Here is an 18,289-nt window from a genome sequence, read left to right as displayed (position 1 = left end):
CTTCTGTGATGCAATTTCCACTTCTTTAAGGATACCAGTCATATTGGATTCAGCCCCTCCCCCTTAAAGACCCATTTTATTTTTTTTTTTTTAAGATTTTATTTATTTGTTCATGAGAGACAGACAGAGAGAGAGAGAGGCAGAGACACAGGCAGAGGGAGAAGCAGGCTCCATGCAGGGAGCCTGACGTGGGACTCGATCCCAGGTCTCCAGGATCAGGCCCTGGGCTGAAGGCAGTGCTAAACCGCTGAGCCACCTGGGCTGCCCTAAAGACCCATTTTAATGACCTCATTCAAAACCCTAACACCAAACAGTCATATTTTGAGGTACCAAGGGTTAGGATTTCAACCTATGAATTGGGTCGGGGACACAGTTCATCCCATAATACCAGGAAAACCCCCCTTACCTGGAAGGCTTCCCCAAACCTCTCCTGTTGGCACCACAGCAGGGATTGGATAACCACTTATGCTAGTAGCCCCTTGAGTGCTGAGAGGGATGAGGTCCCAAGAGGCATCAAGGATGAAAACTGGCCATGACAAGTCCCAGGATTTGGGGCAGGAGATGCAACATGAGGGAGCTGGGAAGATGGGTGCAAGGCAGGTCCCCACAGGATGGTGTGAAATGAGGAAGCAGAAAAGGGGCCTCTGATGGTCCATGAGGCCATGCAGAGAGTCATCCCAAGTGAGACAGGTATATCATAAAACACTTTAGTTTATAAAAGATGATTATTAATAGGACAATTGCTTTCCTAGAAAGAAAAACTATTTCAAAGCTCGGGGACTCTGGGCATGTCCTTCCTTATCAGTAAGAGATGGAGAGTAGACCACATGGTTTGTTTCTAGCTTCCCTTCCAGCTTGAATGCTTTCAGATTCTAAGACAATGATTCTCCCTCATAATTTTACTGGAACTGATGACATTTTGCCTGGAACTGGCACCTAGTAGGTGCTCAAATGATTTCAGCTTCCTTCCTCCATCTACTCCCTTCCATCCCCATGGCTGTCTTCAGTGGTCAGTTCCTCATCCTGGATTAAACAACAGAAGACAGGGAAAGAGCAGGGGCTTTCGGGAAAGCCCCAACAGTCTGTACCAGAAAAGACAAACCTAAACAGAGAAGAGAATAATATCCACACACCCTGACCAGGTGGAGGTGCCTGTCTGCTTCCAGAGAACCTGGGACAGACTCTTCCAAAGGCAGCAGGGTAGCCACAAGGGGAACCAGAAAGTAAATGTGTTCCCGGCCCCAAGGACCAGGCAAGCACTTCCCTTTGCTCCCCCAAGTCCAGGGTGAAGGCTCTGGACTCTCTGCAGAGCCTGACAAAGCTCCACCACTCAGCTCATGAGGGCTGGGGCAGAGAGAGGCAGGGCAGGATCAGAGGCCTAGCAGCTCCCAAAGGTGATCCTGACAGAGTCAATCTCATGCCCATGCTCACCAGCCGATTAGTCTCCCCAGATGAGCATGTGGGCACCTCTCATACTTCTGCAGAAGCCTTCCCAGTGCCAAGGGGCATGGGGGGTGGGGGACAGCTCACAACTCGCCCAGTGAGTCAGAGCTTCTGTCCCCCAACCTGGCTGAGCCCTCAACACACAACCTCATAGCTGGGGACCAAAGGGCTGGAGGAGGTGGTGCCCAGTAGGACAAGGAGGAGAGGGGTCTCAGCTACCCCTGCTGCCTGCACGAGCAGGGCGTGGGGCATGATAAGGAGGGAGGCAGACCCCCTAGGATCAACCCCAGATTCTCACTCCAGGTGAATGTGGTACATCTTTCTGAGAACTTGATGACAGGGCACTTTCATCTTCAAAGCATTTTTCTTACATCATCTAATTTGAGTCTCGCTATGATCCTGAGATACTCAAGGCAATTATCATTCCCATTTTACAGATTTGGAAATCAAGATAGGGGCCCTGTGCAGGACCACACAACTCACACAGAGCAGAGCTGGCACCAGAGCCCACGGCTTCTGGGGCCCAGAGTGCCTTTCCCACTCCTTTAAGGGGCACTGCTCTGAACTCTCTGGCCCTGGGAAGTTAAAATTAATAGGCAGTCAAAAGCCTGTAATAAATGAGTGCCCCGCGCATGTTCTCAGAGGCACCCTGGAACAGGATCAGGATCCCTATCCCACCCCATTCCTTTAGAAGCCAGGTAAGATATGACAGAAAAAGCAGTGGAGGGAAGGTCACCCGGACCCGGGCTCCAATGCCACCACTCACTAGCAGGTGACCTTGGACAAGTCAGTGACCCCCCTCTGAGCTTCGGTTTCCCTGGGGACTGTGTGAGATGCAGTGTGATTCCGGGGCGTCGTAGTGTCAAACTAAAGGCTGCCCGCGCGAGCTGGGTGATGAGGACAGAGGCAGACCCCCAGGGATCAAACCCAGGTTCTCACTCCAGGTGAACGTGGTATGTCTTTCTGAGAACGTGATGACATGGCGCTTTCATCTTCAAAGCATTTTTCAGAGTTTGGGTTTGAATCAGAGCTGTCACTTCTTAGATGTGCGACCTCTGGCAAATCACTTAACCTCTCTGAACTTTATTCTTCAAGTATATGATATTGATATGAACCACGGTCAGCACCTAGGCACACGTGTCTGTGTCCAGAGCTTTACAGAAATAAGCTCACTTAATCCTCATCACAACTCTGGTGAGAGAATGCTTGCCCTGTCTTACAGATGAGGGGTGAAGAGCTTGCCCAGGGTCACACAGCCTGTAAGTGGCAGTTTGGAGAATTCAAACCCAACTCAGTAGGACTCCCAGCCCCCTGCCCCGTGCCTTTACTAATACTGCAAGACTGTTCCATGCATTACAGACACAGAGCGAACTTCGCTGAACGGTGGCTAGCTGTTGCCATGAGGAATGTTGCAGTGTTTAACTCATAAACCACTTGGCTGGCTAGTTCCTGGAATGACCATCCAGGTGACTCCAGGTGAGGCAGATGGGTTGCTCCTGACTACATGCTGCTCTCCCTGGGCATATGAACTGTGCCTTGTGCCATCTCTGCACCTCCCACCATGGCTAGCACCTGTACCACTTTGCCCTCCTCGTTCTTGTCAACCACTGTCCTGCAGGCATTCACACCCTGTGCTCTATCCCATAGTCTTGGGCTCCAATTCCAGTGTCTCTCCACCCAAAGTGCTGCCATCATCCACAGTGACTTCCATCTCTGCTTCAGATGACCCATCCCCCAACCTGCCCCTCAGTTCCTTGACTCCACTGCAGTGACCTTTACGCCTACTCTTCTTTAGCCGCTCCTTTCCAAGACAATATCCCTGAAGTCATAAATTCACAGCCCATCCTCCTGACCACTCTCACCCATCCTTCCCAAAGCCTCTGGATCATTGACCACCCCCCACCCCACCCCTCACTCCCAGCTCATCAGTCCGTAATCACGACCACTCTGCTTTCTCGTGTGAGCCCCTTCCATCTTCACTTTCTTCCCTTTCCAGGCCAGACCCAATGGCCACCGCTTCACCCTCTCTTGCCAACACACTTCACTGGCTAACCCAACATGCTTAACTGGCACATCTTGGCTTTATCCAAGGTCCTTGCATACACACCTGTCCAAACCCTAAACCAGAGAACCCAAGTGCCCGGCCCCACCATGGCTGCAGTGGAGTCACCAAATACAGATAGAGGAAATCCTGCGGGGATATAGGCTTGGCTTCCCATATTTCCCTTCAGACAAAATCAAAAACCTTACCGTGGCCTTCAAGGCCTTGCACAAGTTGATACCCACCTTTCCAGCCACATTTCATTAATCCATTCACCAGACAATTACTGAGCACCTACCCTGTACCTACCGGCACTGTGCCCCTACTCTTGCAATCTATCTCCAGCCATGAGAACCCTATGAAATGTAGTCCTTCTCATCCTAGGCTCTCTCTGTTTATAGGATTCTTTCAGGATTCTCCTGACCAACATCCTCTCATTCCCTCTGAGGTCTCTGCTTAAATGCGGCCTCCTCTGAAGGCATATGGCAGCATATCCAGCCTACACTAGACTTGCCAGTGTGTACACACAGCACTGTCCATTCCTCATCACAGCACTTTTTTTCTTTTTCTTAAAGTTTTTATTTAAATTCAATTTAGTTAATATATAGTGAATTATTAAATCCAGGATTAGAATTTAGTGATTCATCAGTTATGTATAACACCCAGGGCTCATCACATCATATGCCCTCCCTCATGCCCATCACCCAGTGAAACCATTTCCCCACCCCCCAGAAATCTTCAGTTTGTTTCCTAGAGTTAAGAGTCTCATATGGTTTGACTCCCTCTCTGTTTCATCTTATTTTATTTTTCCTTCCCTTTCCCTATGTCCATCTGTTTTGTTTCTTAAATTCCACATATGTGTGAAATCATATGGTATTTATCTTTCTCTGACTGATTTATTTCACTTAACATAATACCCTCTAGTTCCATCCATGTCTTTGCAAATGGCAAGATCTCATTCTTTTTGATGACCGGGTAATATTCCAGTGTGTGTGTGTGTACACCACATCTTTATGCATTCCTCTGTTGATGGGCATCTATGTTCCTTCCATAGTTTGGCTATTTTGGACATTACTGCTATAAACACCGGGGTGCAGATGGCCCTTTGAATCACTGTGTGTGTTTGCGTCCTTTGGATAAATACCTAGCAGTGCAATCGCTGGATCATAGGGTAGCTCTATTTTTCACTTTTTGAGGAGCCTCCATACTGTCTTCCAGAGTGGCTGCTCCAATTTGCATTCTCACCAACAGTCCTCATTATAACACTTTCTGATAAGATATATTCAATTGTATGATCTGAATTACTCACTGTTATATCTCCAAGTGTCAGGAAATTTTTTTTTTTCTTTCCAAAGAATGGAGGGACATGTCACAGATTTTAATGAATATCTGCAGAAATGAAGACTTTGCTGTGAAATCACTATGCATACATCTTGGGCCACCCATTTGTCTCTGGGGTTGGCTTGCCAAATCTAATGAGGCTGCTTTCTAATGCTACCCCAGGGTGTCCCTTCATCTGTACCCTTTACAAAGGAGGACCATTTCTCTGCCCCCTAAAAGAAGTCCAAAATCTTTCAAGGCCATCTGAGAAGAGTACATAGAAGATCTATTCCCACTTCTGCTTGGGTCCCTATTGGGTCTTAATTTGGAGATCCGCCTCCCTCCCCGCGCAGAAAAAAGGACAAGAGACCAGAGCATCCCTACTTTGACCTTCTCTCTCAAGAAAGTTAAAGCTAAAGAGAAGTCCCATGGGGCCCACCTGCCTCATCTCAATCTCTCTCCCACTCTCCCTGTCCATGAACTTCTGCTTAGCAGTCTGGTTTCCATACTGTCTCCTTGTTCTCCATCATTCACATCTGCTCATGCTTGTCCTTTCATCCCATTTTGTAATGACTAAAGTGCTAGGCTAAGAGTCAGGAACCCTGACATGGTAAAGTGCCAGCTTGAGACTTATTGTGAGATTTGGGACCAGTCCCTTAGCCATTAAGGGTTCTGCTATTCTCCTCCATGAGAATGAAAGTAATAACACCTACCTCATGCTGCTGGGTTGGGGGGGAGGGAGCTGGAGTGAGATATGTGAGACTCTTAGTGAAGTATCCTGTAGATGCTAGACAGTACAAGCCACATTCTTCATCTTCCTTCCCCATCCTTCCCAGCCCGTTCTTAGTGACGTCTTCCCAGATCACGGTGGCCCATGTTCTCCCTCATTATCACTGTTCTAGGGGTCTTTTCTTATCCATTGGGATTAGGAGGATGTAAATAAATGTTTCAAATGGAAAATACAGAGTAAAGTGTTTAATCGTATGTTATATGCTCTGAGAAGTGGGAATGATAACGGTACCTACTTTAGGAGCTGTTGTTTGGGGATTAAATAAATTAATATGTTATATATAGGAACAGGAATTAATCCATATGTATATGAATTAAATGAATTAATGTGGACACTTAAAACCATGCTGGGCACCTGGTGAGTCTAAGTGAGGATTAGTGATTTTTCTCACTGTCATCATCATCATCCTTGTACACAGTACCCCAGACTCTGAGACAAAGGAACAGAGTACTCAGAGGCCAGGGCAGGCAGTAATTTTTCTTTTCCTTTTCCATGCATATTTCTTTATACCTTTTAACTTTTAAGCCACTTAGATGTATATCACCTATTAAATATTTTTAAATTTTTAAAAATTGTAAAAAAACAGGATAACCAGCATACATGGAGCCCAAGTTAATGACAGCCATTTGGCTGTTGGTCACCTCCAGGCTGGCTCCGTCTGTAGGTTCCAGCTCCCCATCATCATCACCACATGTGCGATACTGTCCTACTGAGCTACTGACCCAGCACGGCACTGGCCTCACACACCAGATCATTCACCTTCCAAGAATCCAAGCCAGGAACCCCCAGGGAGTAAGTGACAGAGCAAGGATCATGCCAGGTGCACCCGGCTCCTGCTGCTCTAGTCTGGACCCTCAGCCGTGGCTGTCCCCACCCCTCCTGCCCCCACCCCACTCCCACCAGCCAATGTTGGTGTATCAGGCACCTCAAGCAGCTAGAGAAAAGGTCCTTGTCACCTGGGTGGCTCAGTGGTTGAGCATCTGCCATTGGCTCAGGTCATGATCCCGGAGTCCTGGGATCGAGTCCCACATCAGGCTCCCCACAGGGAATCTGCTTCTCCCTCTGCCTGTGTCTCTGACTCTCTCTCATCTCTCATGAATAAATAAATAAAATCTTTAAAAAAAAGAAAAAAAGCTCCTTGTCATCTCTCTTCACCTTCTCAAGGCCTTTCCCTCCTTCCCCCCCTGCTAAATAACAATAATAGCTTTCCTAGCCCTCGGCAAGAATGGGCACTATTTAATTTGCTGAACTGAACTAAATTAAACTTGTCCAGGCCACAGTCTTCCTCATCACTCCCATCCCTGGGGTGTCTACATAGTTTTAGGTTCAGGAGAAGATCCATGACATGTAAGTCCTGACAGATCTAGAAAGAGCTTCCAGACAACACTTCGGGGAAAGGAGGGGGCAGGAATTTCCTGAGCACCCCCGGAAACTGTCTCCAGACAGTCTGTTCTCCCTCCCCATCCCACACACACCCAGGTACACTCAGATGAAATATGCTCAGTTCAGATAATGCATTTTGGCCATAAATCTATCCTGGGCGGTGGGGGGAGTTTTATTGAGCAATTACAGAGCTGCTATCGCACAGCAGTTACCAGTACAAGGAGGAAAAGCGCTCAACCTGCCCATCATCCTTATCACCAGCCTCTGGAGATGCCTATCAGAACTGGAACCAGCAAAGCCAGAGAGCTGCATTTCAGGTTTGACATCTGTGTGGCCCTGCTACATGGGGCTGACCCTTGGGCCAGGCACAGAGCTTGCACGCAGAGCAAGGACCTAGCAACCTCCTCAAGTGGAGGGGAGTGTGGCGTGGCTTTTGGCAGACCACACCGAAGCAGGGGACTCTTCTTCACCCCCTTGATCCTTGGACAAAAGAGGCCCACCTGACCCTATGACCCGGGGATCTGGTCCTTCCAGGCAGGGGTCAGGAGCATTTGCCCCTGGAGCTTCCTCAGAGAAGGGGGCTACTCTAAAAGAGCTTCTAAAAGAACTTGGAAAGTGAGCCCGATAACGGAGTAGGAGTCCTCATCATGGGAACTGACTTGCTCCTATCACCCTAAGGTTTACAAAACACCTGCCATCCATTATCCTATTATAGTAGCCCTTACTACCCAAGCACCTGACCAGTGGGCAGGTTCCCAACCACCCGACAAGGTTATGTGTGATACCCGCATCCTTCACGTGAGTCACAATGAGGTGAAGTGAGCTGCCAAGATCACATAATTGGTTAGCGACATCTATTAGCTCAGGCCATCTGAACTTGCCTGTAAAGGTGGGGGACCACAGGCCTTCCCCTCCCTCTGAATTCGGGGGGGCAAAGGTAGGCCTCACCTTGGCATAGCCCCATGGGAGTGGGAGCCAGTCAGTGTGTGGCAGGACCACACGCAGCCAGCAAAGCCAGAGGTCCCAGTGGGCTCAGGGGAGGGGGACAGCAGCGTCTCCACTGCAGTCCTTGTGCATCCTCCACTCCTCTCGGTGCTCCAGGACTGACGGCCAGCTGGTCAGCAGCGGCAAACTCTCCAATGACCACCCAGCGTGGACCTGAGGGAAGAGACCAAGGCCACTCATCCTCCCAGCTCCCCTGTAGCTGCCCACCTCTCCTCCCCACGGAGATAACCTCTCTTCTCATGGCTTCAGGCACCACCTGTCATCTCCAGGCTGTGGCCCTGCATGTCCATCTCCGTCCCAACCCCAGGCTCCAGGACCTTTCTCTAAGGCCAGCAGGACATTCGCATGTGGCTGATTCATCTCACTGCAATCTACACGCCTAAAACCAGAGTCATTCTATTCCCCTTCAGGTCCTAGCCTGTCTCTGCTTTCTCTTGCTCTCATTCTCTCTCCTCGAGCTCAGTACCCGGGATCATCTCCAAACCCTCTCTGCCCCCTTGGCCCAACCAGCGAAGAGCCCATCAATCATTTACCAGTGTTAAATCTCATCGCGTTCTACTAGAGGTTCAGGGTGACCTACAGAGAGAGCACTATTGTTCACCTCGTGGGCAAAAGTGGGGAGGCCCAGCATATCTGCCACAGGGAAAGTCTCCCTCTCCCTTACCTGTGGCCCTGACTCTAAATCTGAGCTCTGCAGGGTTAAAGGGGGTCTCTTTTCCTCACCACCCTGCACACAGACCAGTGTCTGGCACAGAGTAGGGGCTCAGAAACTCTCCTTGCACCTGAAACTTGGAACTTAGAGTTCTTGACACCAGCCTGCTTGCTGGTACTCTCCCAACCATGGAAAAGAAAGAAGAAAACAAACAGAAGGGGCAGGTGTTGTGTTTAGGGACCACATTCACTCTGTCTGGCTTCTTCCCATTTTTAAATCTGTCTGCTGGTTTTCCATTTTTAAACCTGCCTGACTCCATTCATCTATGCAACCCTACTCCCTGACAGGTCCTGAAAAACACGCTCTGAAATATGAACACATAGATCTTGGTCCAGAGCAGTGCAGTTCGGGAAGCAGTGCCCAGCCCTTGCTGCCCTGCAGAGTAGGCAACTGGTGTAATTTCAGGGGATGAGAATCATGAGTCCTTGCCTCAAAAATGCATTACCTCTCTTCTCTTCTGTGCCAGAAACTTTATTGACAGGGAACAAAGCCAGCTCGATGTGACCAGGGATGAGGCTACAAAAGCAAATACATCTGAGAGAACTAAATATTGCCTTCAATTCACACTAGCATGTAAATGACTGCTAGCAGACCCTTTCCTGAAAGGTAATTGATGAGGGGAGGGGTGAAGTCTCTTTACAAAGGAAGAGAAAGAGCAACCAGAGTCAAAGCTATCGAGGTGCTTCTCCCAGTGGAGAAAGCACTAGAACAGAGTCAGAAACAAGAATCCTACTCCCAGCTCTGCCTATTGTTCACCCAGTGACTTTGGAATGTTGCTCTACCTCTTAGAGCCTCGATTTACAAATCTATAAAATGGGATAATTAAACTGGCCAATCTCTAAAGTCCTTTAAGGATTTGGCAAACTGCAATTTCATTATTTCAAGTTTGCCTCCAGCCTATTCTGTTCTGTATCCTTAACATAGCAGCTTACTTATAACAACTGTGAGTCATGAACATGCATGAAGATTTCCCATTGTTCAGATCAAAAAGTCGAACAATGCCTTCCAGGTAGATTTAGAAATAAGGGTCGTCATGACCTTGAGAAGGACAACGCGGAACAGGAGACTGAATCTCAACATACTTACAACCCTTTGCAGTAACAGGAGTTGAGGCTCCTTCAGCCGTGAATTCAGACCCTGCCACGGCCCATATGAAATGACAATCTCCTCAAACATGCGGAATGATTTACTATCAACCATCTTCTCTCGGGCCCGTTATCTGATATGATCCTCCCTAGAACCGCATGAAGTGGACAGGGCGAGAATCATCACTCCATTCTATGAATGTAGAAACCCGGTCTCCAGCCAGTAAGGGGTCAGCCAGGACTCAGATGACCTATTCCTCCCCTTCTGCTCTGCTCCCCCTCCCACCATCCACCATCCCACTGCTTCCTGCCTTTTCTGTTCTTCACCTCTAGTTCCAGATCCAAAAGTGAGCTCATAAAAGGCCAAGGGAGGTCAACTCTGGAGAGAGACCCAGGCAAGCTCTAAAGGCAGTGGAAGCTCTGGTAGGCCGGCCGGCAAGTTTGTCTTCTCTGCTCACTCCACCCAGGCCTGGGGAGCCAGAAACCACCCCCACCTCCCCCACCCCCACCCCCCACCGCAGCTCCTGCTTTGCATTGCCTGGCCTGGATCAGTTCATCAGGCCCATGAGCCGGGCTAGCTCGCTGCAGCAAGAAGCAAGGTGCTCCACTCGCCCCCTGTCTGCTCTCCCGTGAGCTCGGCCTAGCCAAGGCCTGCTTTACTCGGGCACGATTGCCACGCAGGAGGCTCCTGCCCGTGACTAATCAAGCAAGTGAGACAGAGGTAAGAACAGACCCGACCAGGAAAAAGAATGGGGCGGAGGTGGGGGGGGGGGAGAGAAAGAAAAATAAAGAGAGAGAAAAGAGAAAGAAAGAAAGCCGTTTTAATAATAGGGTAATTGCCGTGTTTAGGATTACAATCTGCCAGCATTTCACTAAACTTTATGACACATGATGACAAGTTAATAAGCCAGATACCTCACTGTGTGCGTTAAACAGATGCTCCAGCCTCCTTAGGCAGGGAGATAACCCCCACAGCACAACCCTCCCCGCCCCCCCACGCAACAACAGCAAGGTGTGGGGGGAGGGGGCCGAGAAGGTGGGGAAACTGGTTATTTCTGTTGTCAAAATGGCCCCAGCAATAAATCACCATTAATAATACTGTCATCTATCAAAGAGGAGCTCTGGTTGCCAAGGCCTTTGAAGTGGCAGCACCTATAATTTCCCACCTATAAAAGGTACCTTTGTGCATATGTCATGCTGGAAGCTGACAGGAGCAAGATGCCGAGGAGTTCAGGGCTCCCCCACGCCCATCCCCACAGCGAGCCCAGGACGCTCGCTTGCTCACTCGCTTACTCCTGCTCCGCTGCAGCCCGGGCCGCCCGTCCCCACTCACCCCGCCACAGGCCTGAACGCGGACGGGCCTGCGGGGAGCGCAGGCGGGGAGAGCAGCGTCTCGTGTCCAGGCAGATCCGGGAGCTTCCAGCCCCGCCAACGAGCGAGCCTCCTCAGACTGGGGAGTCACGTCCCCCAGCTTCCTCCTGGTAGCAACCCCCAAGACGGAAGCCCTGGGCGGGCTTAAGGGCTAGGGCAGTGCCCCTCAAGGGGGTGGCCCCTGTCCTCAGAGTCACCAGGGAAATGCCCCCCACACACACTTCCCCGGATGTAACTGGATAAGCCTCCCCGTGGGGAGTCTGGTCAGGGAATCAGCATCTTTTTTTTTTTTTTTTTGCATTTTTCCATAGCTTTCCTTTTTTTTTTTTTTTTTTTTGCATATTTTTTTATTGGAGTTCGATTTGCCAGCATATAGCATAACACCCAGGGCTCATCCCGTCAAGTGCCCCCTCAGTGCCCGTCACCCAGTCTTTAACAGGCTTCCCTAGAAGAGATTTTCAAACACACAAAGGGCTGAGGAGCACTGGCCTGTGGTCCCCTCCCCTCTGCCAGGCCGGAATCTGGGAGCCGCACAAGGGCAGCCAGGGGGGCTGCTCCAGGTCTCAGGAGGAAGACCGCGCAACCCGAGTTACTCATAGTGGGCTCTGGCTGCCCGAACCACATACACAGGCAGAGCGGCTTGAACAACTGAAGCGCATTGACTTCCGGAGTCTAGACCTCCAGGATCAAAGGGCCAGCAGGGTTATTTCTTCTGAGACTCTGCGCTTGGCTTATGGATGGCCGTCTTTTCCCTGTGTCTTCACAGGGTCTTCCCTGGGTGCCTGTCTGTGCCCAAATTTCCTCTTCCTATAAGGACACCAATCAAACTGGGTTAGGGCCCACCCTGATGACCTCCTTTTAGCTTAATTACTCATTAAAGATACTATCTCCAAATACAGTCTCCTGAGGCACTGGGGGTTAGGACTTGGATGGATAAGTTGGAGGGGGGCATAATCTAGCCCATAACAGAGCCCTAAACTTCAGTGTAGGGATGAGCCCCCCAGATTGGAACAAAGACCCTAAAAGCCACCAATCCACCGGCAACATCTGAAACTGGGATGAATCTTCTGAACTGATTGAACCCAGCTTTCTCATGTCGTCCACCTTGTAGGTAATTTTTCCCTAGATTTCAACAGACCTACTGTGTCCATATCTTATACAAGGGGGGAGAATCCAGAGTGAGGTCCTTTACAGTGTGACTTAGATCAAGACCCCAAGGTGCCTCTAAAGATGGACATTTAGTGGCTCAGTCAGTTGAGCGCCTGACTCTTGATTTTAGCTCAGGTCATGATCTTGGGATTGTGAGATGGAGCCCTGAAGTGGGCTCAGGTCTGAGGGTGGAGCCTGCTTAATATTCTCTCTCTCTGGGGCAGCCCGGGTGGCTCAGTGGTTTAGCACTGCCTTCAGCCCAGGGCCTGATCCTGGAGACCCAGGATCGAGTCCCATGTCAGGCTCCATGCGTGGAGCCTGCTTCTCCTTCTACCTGTGTCTCTGCCTCTGTGTGTGTGTGTGTGTGTCTCTCATGAATAAATAAATAAAATCTTAAAAAAAAAAAAAAGATTCTCTCTCTCCCTCTGCTCCTCCCCACCCTCTCTCTCTCTCTCTAATAAACAAATTAGTTGATTAATTAATTTAATAGAAAAATAAAAGTGGGCATTTTTTGGGAGCACATACTATGAGCTCAGAGCTGCTGTAAAAACTGACATCATTTCATTACTACGACTACCTATGAGGTAAGTACAAATGAGAAACTGAGCTAATTTGGCCAAAGTCAACAGTTAGCAAGAGCCCTGCCTGGCCTGGCCCCCAAGTCTTTGTGACTCCAAATCCCATTCTTCACCTCTTTTGCTCTTCTGTATCCTCTTTCCACAAGTAGATCCTGACTGTTGATGCACCACTGCCGCATTTGAGGACCTGCTGAGCAGCTAGGAGTTAAGTACTGTATTTTAACATTTTATAGGGGATTTAAAGCTACTTTTATCTGCAGGACATTTTTCTGAAATTGTGGCCATATATGTTTATGTGTCTTATATAAGCACAGATGTAGTTTATCGACCCTGAGGCTTATTGCGTGCACTTGTTCTGCGAAGCCGCTCAGGCTTGGGTTCCTAGAGCCTCACCCTTGACCAGGGCCTTCCTTTCTCTGGGCCTCATTTTCCACATAAATAAATGAAAGTCTTAAGCTAAGTTACTTCTAAAACCCCTTTCTTCACCGGCACTTCTGAGTCTTGGGCAAGCCCTAAAGAAGAGAGAGAATGGTGATGGTTGGCCCAAGCAGTCCTTCTAATCTTTCCTGAAGAGCTAAAATAATTAGCTCCAAATTCTCCACATGTCCAGAGGCAAATAGAGGCGCTTCCAAGCCCGAGTATCAGTACAAGAAACTCCTAGAGGCTGTCATGCCCAGGATGAGAAAGGCTGTCCAGGGAGAGGCACACTTGCTGTTGCTCCAGCCCCTTGCCATTCAGCTGCCCGAACCACATACACAGGCAGGACATGAGACCCTACGGCTTCATCTGTCTTCTTGCACCAGCCTTGAATTTCTTGAGTCACATGATCTCCGATGTGTCTATGAAAACCCACAAGCACTGGCTCCCAGTGAGCCTTGGTTGTGGCTCTGCGAGCAAGCCCATCATCCTTCTGGGCCTCAGTTTCTTCTTTAAAATGAGAGGTTTGGGTCCAAAAGCTTGTAGGGGGCTTTTGGTTCTGTCTCCCTTTCCCCCATCCGCTTACAAAGGAACCCATAAGGCATTTCATGCATGCACAGGTGATGGCACACTGTGCTCCCCACAGCACGCAAACATGCACAGGGCCTCCCTCCCTCCCCCTTCCCCTGCTTCTCTGTCCTCTGCTCTGCCCTTTCTCCTCCACCACAGACCAGCCCTTCTTGGCCTCCAGGAGCCTCTCCCAGGAACTGAACTGCCCGGCAGTGGCTCCTGAGAGGACAGCTTCTTGGCAAACCTGGGGGTGGGTGGAGTAAAGCGAATTTTTTCCTTTGAGGCCCAAAGGGCTGTCAACCCTCTTCAGCTGCCCTGGGGCCTGACAGCCACAGAGAGAGATTTACGACCTGGGCAGCTTTGATCCAGGCCTCTGATAAACATCAGGCACCACCGAGGGGAAGGCAGCCTCCCAAAGAAGGAGAGCCCAGGAGGGGGTGCCCGGGGATAGGTTGGGCCTCAAAGTCCTGTCACAGAGCAGAGCCTCGAGCATGAGCCCCCCACCGCCAAGGAGAAGGATGTAGCCAGTATGTGATCCGAGGCCTCTACAACCACAAGCAAACTGCTCAGAGATGCAAAGAGCCAGTGTGAGGTTCAACCAGGAAGGGGTGGAGGTGCTGGCTGGGGCCTCAAAATTCCCTCACACTTGCTCACCTGTTCTTCCAAACACGTTACCTGTGTTTCTCCAAACATACAGAGGCCAGGGAGAGAGAAAGAACCAGATAAGATTTGAACTGAGAACAACACGTTTCACCCAGCAGGCCCTGTGGGTTTTGTTGTTCCTGTTCTTGTCCATGCTATTGTTCTGAGCAATGACAGGGGTGGCAAATTGCTAGATTGTATTTCAGCCCTGCCTCCTTTCAGGAAGGACACAGGCCAGGACAACCTCCGCATGGTCTCAGAAACCCTTGGACTTGCCCCCACAGCAGGGCAGAGAATCCACACACCCTCATGGAACATTCCCAGCTTTGCCCATCAAAGCGATGTTCTTGAAACAGAGCTATCTCCAAATCCCTGGAGGAGCCAGATAGTTTCATCTGGACCCTTCTGAGACGGTTTGCCTCAAGCTTACAGTGTCAGCCACCTGCACCAAACTGTTCCCATCCAGACAGCGGCCTCTGCCACGGAGCACTGTAGAGGAGTGCTCACAAAGCAAGCCAACCAGGCCGGGTCTCCACCCTCCAGGCTCCTCCATGTGACACAGGAGACAGGTCCAAAGAGACACCCGGAGAGACTTGCTGCTGTTCCTCATGCCCAACAAGCCAGTCTGCGGCCTCGCATGCAGGAATAAATACATATTTGCTGAGCACCAAATTGGGTCTAATGACCCTGGCCTGTCTCACAGGGTCATCTTGAGAAATAGCTGATGTCAGACGATGAGTGTGAGCAGCTGTTCTCCATTTGCACTCAACAAGAGGAACGGGCCTTAAATTACAGCAGGAGGGATTAAGGTTAAACATTAAGAACAGCTTCCTGGCGAGGAGGGTCGTGAAACTCTGTAATGTGTTACCCAGGGACCGCCAGAGACATTCCTTTTTCAATGAGACTTTAAAACAGGAGGCTGGTGATCTGCCCAGGCAGTTTTATTAGGGACTTTATTAGGTCATCTGGCCCATCCTCCTGAAGACAAGGGCCTGGATTAAACACCCACCACTCAAGACCTTTCTGGACACAGGATGACCTCAAAGGCTCTAACAACCCAGAGTGCTGTGGTTCTGAAAATCTCCCCCACACCCCATGAGGTGAAAAAAGGATCCAGAGGCATCCGTGAGGCCACCTTCTGGGGGTTACTTCCAATGCTGACCTTGTGAGCAGTTGTCAAGGTTAACAATGAAGGGGAAATAGGGTGACTTCTGAACCCTCCAGAAACGACATATATTTGGGGCACCAAGAGAAGCCTCCCCCATCCCACCCCCAGGAACAGAGAAGTCAAAAAATCATAACATTTTACTGCCAAAGGGGCAATCCACCCATTTTACAGATGGGGAGACTGAGACCTAGAAATGGGCAGTGCCTTCACGCAGTTACATTGAACCAGAGCTGGGGTTGGAAAAACCTGATTGGGAGCCTGGCTTTGTCACCAACCGGCTTTGTGAGTGCAAACCCTCAGGAGCCTCATCTACAAGATGGGAATGTGTAAATATTAAACATAATGCACAGGACACCATCATCAATTCTAGAACACTCTAGATCTAAGGTTACTGCTCTTACTATCATTACTCCCAATTTGTGATCCTTTTTGATACTCCAGCTGCCTTACCTGTAGACGTCTAACTTGTAGGTGACTCTCCTAAGTTTCCAGAGTAATAGAAAAATAAAATGTTTGATCTTTAGGACGAGGGAAGTTATATAATTAGCCTTAGTCATCCTGTTATCCAGGTCTGCTCGTTTTACAGATGAGGAGATGGAGGGTGCCTACAGACCCTCAGAGAAACACAGGAGAGAACATGCCAGAAGCGGTCAGGTAGGGAAGGGAATGTGAGCGTAAGCTTGTGGACCTTTTGGTGCTTGCAGAGAATGCCTGCTCCCTGGCCATGGGTTTGATTTTCAATTTGGAATCCCAGGTAGCTACTTAGTAGCCTCACTGCATAGCCCCCAGTTACCTGATCCAGGGGCCAGCACCCAGACGGTCCCGGAAAGCCACTGGCTAACCTGACGAACCAGTGTGGGGGTCCGGCTGGCACCAGGGTGAGCAGGAGGCATCCCAAGGTGGAGCCTTCTCAGCCCTTTCCTCTGTAGCCCTCCTGCCTCTGACCTGTCCCCCCCACTCATTCCCCTTCCCCTCTAGACCCACTCCAAGATCTATCTCCATCCAAGGCAAGAGCAGCTACCAGACACACAGGACACCTGGTGAGCCCCTCTTATTTGTAAATCTCCATGTGAGCAAATATTATGCGATTTGATCACCCGCAAACCCTCGTGCAAGATAGTTATCATCACCCACCTTTTAAGATAAGAAACCAAAGGTCAGAGAGGTTAACTGAGCCCGCTGTGATCACACAAGGAGCAAAGGCAGCAAATCCAGGGATTAAGGCCCAGACTCTGGGTTCTGAAGTCAGGCCTCCTTTCCTGAGGCAGCTGTTCCCAGCCCAGACCTGGAGCTTCACATCATGTCCTTCTTTCTGAATGCTTCTGGCGTGGCCTCCCTCTTCTGATGCCACAGCCTTCACTTGCTCCGGGACAGAGAGTCCCCTTCTCTGAAACTCCATGCCCCCTCTTGCCCAGGTCCTGGAGTTCCATGATGAATCACCGCCATCCCGACATCACTTGCCTGTCCGGACGTTCAGGTTTCCAGAGCCTCTATCACTGTGAGCCTCCTGCCTCTCTGGAGGGACTGTCCCCTCCCCTTGTTACCTGGGTGTTACCGTGCCTGCCACCAACGACACCCTTCGGGTTATTCTCTGGGCCTGCACAACAGGACCCCTCTTGAAACCCACCCGTCCCAGAGCGCTTGTCTTGCCTGCTCTGGACTCTGCCAGAAGAGCCCCAGCCATGCCCGGACTAAGCTAGCAGCCGGCCTCCTGGAAACGCCGCAGAGAGAACTGCAGTAGCGGAGCAGTTCGGAGGACAGGACCTGGAGGTGACTAGCTGGGAGCTCCTGGCTAAGTCCCTTCTCTCGGCCTTGGGCTCCCTGTCCACAAAACAGAAACGTGAGTGCCCAGTTCAGAGGCTTACCATGAGAAGCAAAGGTGCAGGTGTTTGTGAGCAGTTAGAGCCTGGCACTCGGTTAGAACAACATGAATGTTAGAATAAATGCCTACAGCCTCCACGTTTAGAATCACAGACCAGGAGGCCAGCCCCAGGCTTGAGGAATCCCAAGGCTGCGAGGAGCCATCTCCCTCCCGATACAAGGGTCCTCACGACTGTGGCACCCAAGGGTGAACATCAACCTTTGGAATAACTGTAAAGACAGGGAGCTCACTACCTTACAGCAGAGCCTCCCAGCGTTGAACAATCTTAACTGTTTTGTTTTGTTTTGTTTTGTTTTGACCCTGAGCTAACAGCAGCCTGCCTAGGGCTTCCACCCAGTGGCCTGAGCCCTGAGCCTGCTCCCTGCCACATGACAGCCTGGCCCCACATTCCCTTCTCACACGCACGCCCCCACCCCCGCTCTGGGCACCTTCCGCTGTGCACCTTGATTTACGGGCCGTTCCCAGGCTGGCAGGTAATGCAAACCAGCCTGGCGCAGTCCTGCCTGCCTCCCGCACCTTTCGTCTCTGGAGCCCCCGGGTGACATACCAGCACGCACACCCGTGTTGACAGCTCCGGGGGCAGCTCAGCCAGGCACGGCGTGGCCTGCAGCCAAGTGGATGGTGCCCAGGGACAAAGTAGAGAGTGTGGGTTCTGAGAAAAGCCTCCAAACACGTGACCAAAGACAGGGAAAGGAGAGATCTTTCCAGAATCAGCCTTAACGTAGGCAGAATA

General features: G+C 50.3%; 1 long non-coding RNA gene across 1 annotated transcript in view; it reads right to left on the bottom strand.

Annotated features, from left to right (window-relative positions):
- The window catches only part of LOC106559852, a 133,531-nt gene extending 115,721 nt beyond the window's left edge, over positions 1 to 17,810 (bottom strand). Inside the window, exons 1-2 of the long non-coding RNA XR_005371467.1 lie at positions 16,809 to 17,810; positions 7,926 to 8,135 (exon numbers count right to left, since the gene is read on the bottom strand). This is a non-coding gene — a long non-coding RNA (uncharacterized LOC106559852). The remainder of the gene's footprint in view (positions 1 to 7,925; positions 8,136 to 16,808) is intronic.
- Between the last annotated feature and the right edge of the window lie 479 nt (positions 17,811 to 18,289).

The sequence above is a fragment of the Canis lupus genome, chromosome 16 (genome assembly GCF_011100685.1).
Source record: "Canis lupus familiaris isolate Mischka breed German Shepherd chromosome 16, alternate assembly UU_Cfam_GSD_1.0, whole genome shotgun sequence".
NCBI classification, from domain to species: domain Eukaryota; kingdom Metazoa; phylum Chordata; class Mammalia; order Carnivora; family Canidae; genus Canis; species Canis lupus.
This window is presented reverse-complemented; position numbering and strand designations above follow the sequence as displayed.